The sequence below is a fragment of the Convolutriloba macropyga genome, chromosome 12 (assembly GCF_964194025.1).
Source record: "Convolutriloba macropyga chromosome 12, txConMacr16.3, whole genome shotgun sequence".
NCBI lineage: Eukaryota > Metazoa > Xenacoelomorpha > Acoela > Convolutidae > Convolutriloba > Convolutriloba macropyga.
The window spans coordinates 37543489-37551144 of NC_134479.1; the positions used below are offsets into that span (position 1 = coordinate 37543489).

The 7656-nt window shown below is 33.9% G+C and overlaps 1 pseudogene; it reads left to right on the top strand.

Annotated features, from left to right (window-relative positions):
• Positions 1-2000: 2000 nt before the first annotated feature.
• LOC142350875 (retinol dehydrogenase 12 pseudogene) lies at positions 2001-4312 on the top strand (annotated as a pseudogene).
• The last annotated feature ends 3344 nt before the right edge of the window (positions 4313-7656 follow it).

Genomic DNA, 7656 nt, shown 5'->3' on the forward strand with positions numbered 1-7656 from the left:
TAGAAATGTATGTGTGCGTTAATATACTGATATTCTAGCGATCAGAACTGTTGATTTGTTCTGCTGATTATGTCAACCATCCTATGCTAACGGTACTTTGCACATAATTTCTTCGATAATGCTAGCAGTCAAGCCAATTTTAATGAACTAGTCGGTTTGGCAGAACAGAGTTTTAAGTCTTTGTAAAGTAAGCTTTGGTTTCAGCTGCTTTTGACATTCGTTTTAATGGGTCTTTCGAAAAGCGGCGTTGTTGCAATCAAAAACTCACGTTGAGAGGCATGTTGAGAGGCAGTAGTTAACTTTAAACGCATTAATTATAATTGCAATGAGAATTTTTCAAAGATAGGTTTTGATTTTTATTTGTTGACTTTTTACGATAATAGTTATTCCTCATTTTTCATAATTCTGTATATGATAATCACATCTCTTAATATCAAGGATTTTATTAGATGTTCTGTTGCTTTCTGTTCTGCTTTTCTTATCCTTTATCGAGACTAGTTGCTATTTATAACTCGTTTTTTAATGAAATCCTGTATTTAAATTGTGTCCTTATTATCTTGTTTTTGAATTGGTGTTTTTTGTGAGCCTTTAAGCGTTTGTTAATCTTTTTTGAAAGTTTTAAGGGCTCTTAAGTTAACATCTTTTTCTTTCAAGAAAGCGATCTATATAATTCTGCACAAATGCAGTTCGTTCGAACTCTTTTTTTTTATAGTTTTTTTAATCATTTTTGTTAAAACTCAGGAAACTTTTTGTTGCCCCTAAATTTTATTAGAGATACGCTCGTTTTGTGTTTGTGTCAATACAGCAGCGCTATAACGGGCAGAAGTGTCTAATTATTCTGCAGTATACGTCAGTCATACGTTAATAATGGTACAGTAGCCCATTATAAACTCTATTGCTATAGCTTCAATAAGAATTCTTCGAAGATTGATTACGATTTGTATACTTCGGATTTTTTTCTGAAGACTGATTACAATTTTTATGCTTAATATACTTGAGACGTTTAATATTTCTCTAGTTTTGATACTAGCTATTACTTTGTATTAGAGATGATAATCAGATCTCTTAATGCACAGGATTTTTATGGATTGTTGGTGTTGCATTTCGTACTGCTTCGTTACCCTTTATCGAGACTACTTCTTTTTCAGAACGGATTTTTCTTTCATCCTGTCCTGTCCGTAAGTTGTGTATTTTTTAGCGCGATTAATTTATTTTTGTGGTTAATTTGGTGCTTTTTAGCGTTAGTTAATATGTTCTTTAAAAAAGTAGTAAGAGCTCTAGAGTCATCCTCTTTTTTTCGGGAACTCGATCTATATAATTTTTAACAAATGCAGTTTGGATTTTGTTTTTTATATTTTGTCGGATTATTTTTCTGAAAAACTAACGAAACTTATTGTCGACTCTATGAATGTTTATAATGGGTTTTTATAATGATTTATATTAGATTTTTTTGGGCAGTTGACGTAGTCTTAGTTTCAACAAACCCTTTGTGAGGAAAGCTTTTTGAGCGTTTGCAGTTTAAGCATACGAGGTAACTGCTTTTGGCACTCTTTTTAATTGGTTTTTGGACAACTGGTTTTGTTTCATTCATAACTCGGTACGTCGAGAATTTTTGTATTTGCTGGAATTGTTGGCTAAATTCCATGAGGAAACTTTTGCTGTCTTTAGATCATGCATGAACTAATTCCAATTATGGCATGTCATTAATTATGGTCTGTATAGCCTAAGAGGTAGAATGGTCATAACAAAATTTATGAATCCAAGTAAAGTTCGTGTGAACATCAATTATGGTCGTATTCTGCCGAAAAATCTATGACACCGATTTGCAATGCAATTTATGACACCGTTGCAAAGCTTATTTGTTCATCCAATACCTAGTGTTTTCTACTTCTTTGTCGCTCAGAATTATTTTCGCCTGCGACCACATGGGCAATTTCAATTTAATAGTCTTAGCAACTGCCTGAGAGCAATGTGTACGTTAGATCTTATATTTCAGATTGATAGTTTATTTGAATTAATGGCTGGAGCTTCTGAAGCTAAAGACGCTTATCTGAATAGAGAATCGTACCGACTAGATGGGAGAATTATTATAATTACTGGATCAAGTGCTGGATGTGGTAAAGAAACAGCTCGCGACTTGGCGCTTCGAGGAGCTACAATCATAATGGCCAATCGCGACCTTGAAAAGACTAACCGAGTCATTGCTACTCTGCGTGAACAAGAAGGAGCTGATAACCTTCCTGAAGAGCGATTCGTTGTTAAGAAATTAGACCTTTGTGATCTTGAAAATGTGAAACAATTTGCTGAAGAAGTTAAGAAAGAGTATCCTGTCATTGACATTTTGATCAACAATGCGGGTAAAATGGGTGGTCCGAGGCAGGTCACAAAAGATGGATTTGAGTCTCAGTTTCAAACGAATCATTTGAGTCATTTCTTGCTGACATATCTGTTGATTGACAACTTACTTAAATCGCCGAATAAACCAAGAGTCATTAACTTATCATCAATGGCACATGATAGTGGAAAGGCCAGCTTCATAGATGACTTACAGTGTGAAAAATCTTACCCCTCGCAAGGATTTGGCGCATATTGCAACACAAAATTAATGAACATACTTTTCACGAAGAGCCTGGCTGAAAAGTATTCTGGCAAAATTACTGCATATGCAGTTCATCCGGGATTTGTCAAATCGGAATTGGCTCGCTCAAGTAAGTTTGCGCAATGTTTTTACTGCTGTGCTGGTTTTATGGCGAAAACTGAAAGACAAGGGGCCTTGACTACAATCTACTGCGCTGTGAGCCACAAAGCAGGTGACGAAACGGGGTTGTATTATGCAGATTCAAAAGCCAAACAGCCCAGTAAGAATGCGAGGAATATGGAATTGGCGGAAAATCTGTGGAAGGCTAGCTGCGATTTGCTCAAAATCAAATGGGAGGTTTAACCCCATTAGTTAGATGAAATACGAGCTTCGGCTTTTTCCCCCTTGTGTGACAAGCTATTAATCAGTGCTCATTAACCAGTGTATTATGCTGCATATCATCCGAACAATTTGTTCTTCGTTTTATAATCCCTGCTTTACGCCTCGATATCAACCTACCATGTATGATTCTAAGTGTATATATATTTATTCTCAATCTTTTCTGGAAAGCCAATTTTAATGCTTGGATGAGATTTAGCAAGTGATGTTAACAAATTTTGCCGGAATATTCGATTTTTTAATTATTAACTTCTCTATTTGATTCGTTCGCCTAACCAAAAATTTGTGCAGTACTGCTTTTGACACCTGGTAGATATTTTTTTATTTTTAATACTTTTGATAACTTTTACTCTTGTCCTTTTTCAATCAACAATGCGTCTGTCCACTGTTCTACCACTGTAATAAGTATGATTAATGCTAAATTTGATGTCTTCGTGTTTTTGTAAGATTAAAAGCTTAATCAAATTTGGTGCATTTTACTTAATTTTAGCCAGTGTGTTATAAAGGACACCATCTCATGATCACGTTCAAGAAAATGTTATTTTGATATAAACTAACTTTTTAGTTAGTTGTTTTGGTATTTTCGTGAGAAGCTTGTGACTAGCCTGTGCTAAGTACATGATAATAATCGTGTTTTCAGAACTGGGAGAACAAAATAACCATTTTCTTAGTTTTAACATTAACATAAAACAAATCAAATGGCGTCTTATTGAGCAGGATTTTGCCCTTTCTATCGAAGAGAAAACTAGGGCATCAGTTTTCAAATCAATACATAATCTTTAACTACATAAAGAAGTCTTAATTTTCTTCATATCAATACTATCTTTATTAAATTGAAACTTTCCCTTTCCTCCGTTAACATTTCTGGAAATGAAGATCTGCGTGAAGAAGCTTTATGCATGTTTTGCGTGAGTGAATGTTAAGAACTTTCCGACAATAAATTGATATATTCTCTTCATAAAGGCTGGTCCTAGGAACCTATTAGATCCACTCGCTCAAATTTCCCATTAATCATGACCTTTGAATCGCCCAACATGTATTAGAAAACTACGACGCCGTAATGGGGGATTCTCTTAATGAACATGGATCCCGAGAGGGGGTTGTTCTACGCATTTGATTCCTGATTCAAAATTGGGGAATTCAATGCATCTGTGGAACATATTCTATTCTTTAAAAGCATATTTTATATACCGATAGTTTTAGCGCTATTGTACATACAATCCCTAGCTATGTGTTTAATTTAACCTCTATTTATTAAAATAACATGCACAAAGGTGTCATTCTTATCTATTCCTTCGAATAAATCCTCTATTCCTCTTTTGTTTTCAAATCTCAGTCATTTTTGCTCGCTCCTTAGATCTGTAGATTGAAACACTGGCTGGATTCAATAGAGACTTGCTTGTAAACCTAATGCTCAGATAGTATATCTTCTGCGTGGCTTATAATATAGATTACCTCCTATCAAAATTTTAATTAGTAATTTCTCGTCCAGTGCTCATTTGGTATGTTGAGCTTACTTATTTATTTCATTACTCAACACTTCGCTGTTTTTACTTTTCTATTTAAGACTAGTTATATTTCATAGATTTTATAGCAATAGCTAAGTAAGCATTTGTAATCAAAAGTGATTAAATGGTTGTAACAACGGTCCTTCAATCAATTAGGTTGATATTTTATCAGAGCACAGTTATTTTTTTGATCAATATCAATTGATGAGTCAGCGGCTGGAAACGTAATTTTGAATTTTATTTTTCTGGTGATATAAGTATTTGCTCGTAGACCTTAAAAACTAAACAAGGAGGCTCGGTAATGTGCGTCCGCGCATAATATTCCGACCCCGCTCAACCAAGTTTTTAACCTAATTGTCCACCAAAAAAGGAAGAGATAGAAAACTTTCAAAAAGAACTTATTGTTCGAAAATAACATTTAAAACAAGGCAGAAAACAAGGTCAGTCCAAGAATTTTTACATTTTTCAAAACAAATAGTTTCAAAGTAATGAAAGCAGTTAGCTATCAACTGAAATCATTCAATGGCTTCATTTATACCATCATGCAAATCCATTGAGAGCTGTAGTTATCCAGAATGTTATACGACTACAAAAAGAACAAATACAGGCAAAAATCAAGAGTCATTTTAATTTTGCCAGTAGACCGTGTTGACGCCTATAAGATTAAATTTTTTCACTGAATATAATCAATTGTGCCTTATTTCAACGCCATTAATGTGATATGCGACTTGTCATAAATGTGTCATTAATATGACGTCAAGATAGCAAAATAGAAACTAAAAAATTGGAAAATGTTTGAAAAAAATTAAGATTTATGAAAACTCGTAGTATCAAACCAAAAAACACGTAATAGTAAAACAACAATTAAAACGTTATAATTCACTTGAAAAAGAATATTTCCTCTCTCTCTAATGAGACTACGCTTAAAGATTGCAAAGATTGAAATTGGCAAACCTCAAAAATAATTTTTAAGTCAAATCTTTTTTTTGAAGTCATTTTTTTAAAACCGTAAGGCATAGCAACTATATGTTTTCAACCGAAAAAATTCTCAGTCGTTTTAACTTGTTGCTGCTTAGGAAGACAATTGGAACTCAAAATTTCGCAAACATTTTTATTCAAATGGCGTTGATGCCAAAAAAAAACATTCTTTTTGCTGAAATTTTTATGTATGTTCATTGGCCTCCCTTTTACCTGTAAATTTGAGCTGTGGATTATTGAGGTTTGATTTGAAATCATTCTGGTCTGTAACTAACATAAAAAACAAAAATGGCAAAATTTTTATAAAAAACATAGCGCCCCATTAAAAACCGAATAATTTTTGAACTGTAAAACTCCACAAGTAGCCCAAAACTGATCTTTTTCCTACTGCTTCTCCATTAAATTATAAAATGTACCAATCGAAATAGTTAATTTCATAAAGTCATCCAAAATAAATGATGAATTCTCGAAACTTATCGAGATATATTACCAACAAAGCATTGTATCAACTGAAGGCATTAGATAGTTCCTTAAGAGCTCCCTTGATACCCAGTTAGAAATTTGATTGAATAGACAGTCATCAGACTACAATGAGAACATCAAATGTTGGAAAATCAGAATACATTAAAATTTTACGGAACAATTGGTCGAAGCCATAAAAACCACTCATAAAACACTATGGTTTCATTAGACCTTGTAATGTTATGGGACATCTTATTGATTGCACCTTTAAGTGAGAAAAGACTTTTTAGTGATTGGGTTGAAAAAGTTGCAAAAAAATGATTTGAAAAATGACAGACCCAAAATACAATCGAAATTCGTTTTCATCCTAATTCTAAACTCAACGACGAGAACAAAAGGTGCCTGGCTATGGTTGCTCGGCTGTTGAAAAACGCATTTTTTCTAAAATTTTTCGTAATACGTTTTGGCCAGCGAAAATCTTAATATATCAAAAGTAAATACAATTGTTTTTGTAATATCGGATCAAATTACCGGAAGAAAAATGTTATTTCCAGAAACTTTTCTGGGGAACCGGAGGCACAATGAGCCCATATCTAGTTAAAGGAGGATTGTGTCCGCAGTTTTAATGTCTGAACCACCGATCAAGCTGAACAAAGTGCCCCAAAGTGGATGCCATTTTTTATTTAAAAAGAAAGTTTATTTAGCAGAAAGTTTTGCCGAGAAAGTGTGTTCAAACAGTTCGCCATGTTGCGGCTGCTCATGAATCTCAGCGGAACCTAATCTTCACGGCCTGGTTCTGGAGTTTCACGCTGGCCTGGTTCTTCACTCGGTTCGATTTGACTAACAATCTTTTGTAAATTTTTAGTCGCTCGGCTAAATTAAAGGACTGTAACTTCAATTTTGTTGATTGAAGTTAAGAAAATCCTTAGTGAAAATCTATGACCAATCTCGTGCTGAAGTTTGTAAGGCTTCAGCCAGTAGCTATTATTGTTGCTAACTTCACGTTAAGTAAGCTCAACTAACTTAAAACTCGCAAGATCTTAAGATCTAGCAGAACTTAGCAAAAAAGACTAAAGTTGTTAAAGAATCAAATTTTAGTCAATCCGAGAGCCAACTGCTCTGTATAAGTTTTTAATGGTTCTAAGTACAATATGGTTTCACTATTCAAACAATTGGTTTAAAGTAAATAATCAAATATTTCTCATTTATCATAGATAATCAAGAATATGATTTAGGTCATTGTTTACGTAGTAAATGTCAAATTACCGCAATATTTAATTTGTTGACATAAGCACTGCTGGTACGTACGTAGCACTAAATACCTCAAATGTATGAGATATGACATTTAATAAACACCTAAGGGATCGTAGAATTAACAATTTAAGAATTTTAACAATAAATGACAAAATATCAAAAAATGCACTTTTTGCACCATATAAGCGCTAATAGCCACATTTGTAGGTATGATGCATTAATGTTCGTTGGGTCCATGGTTAGCTTAGGGGTTACCCTAACAGTGTGCTAGAACCTTGGGTTGCTCAGGGTTTACCTTCCGGTAAATTTTTCCGGTAAAATTTTTCAGTTTTGACCTTTTTTGAGTTTTGACAAAATTTCAAGTTTTAACGTTTTAATTTCATTTCTGTTGGTTTGTTGGCTCATGCTTCTGTTCATTAGTGGCGCCAACATCGCCGGCCCAGTTTTCGATCATAACACCATCATAGAAGACTGGCG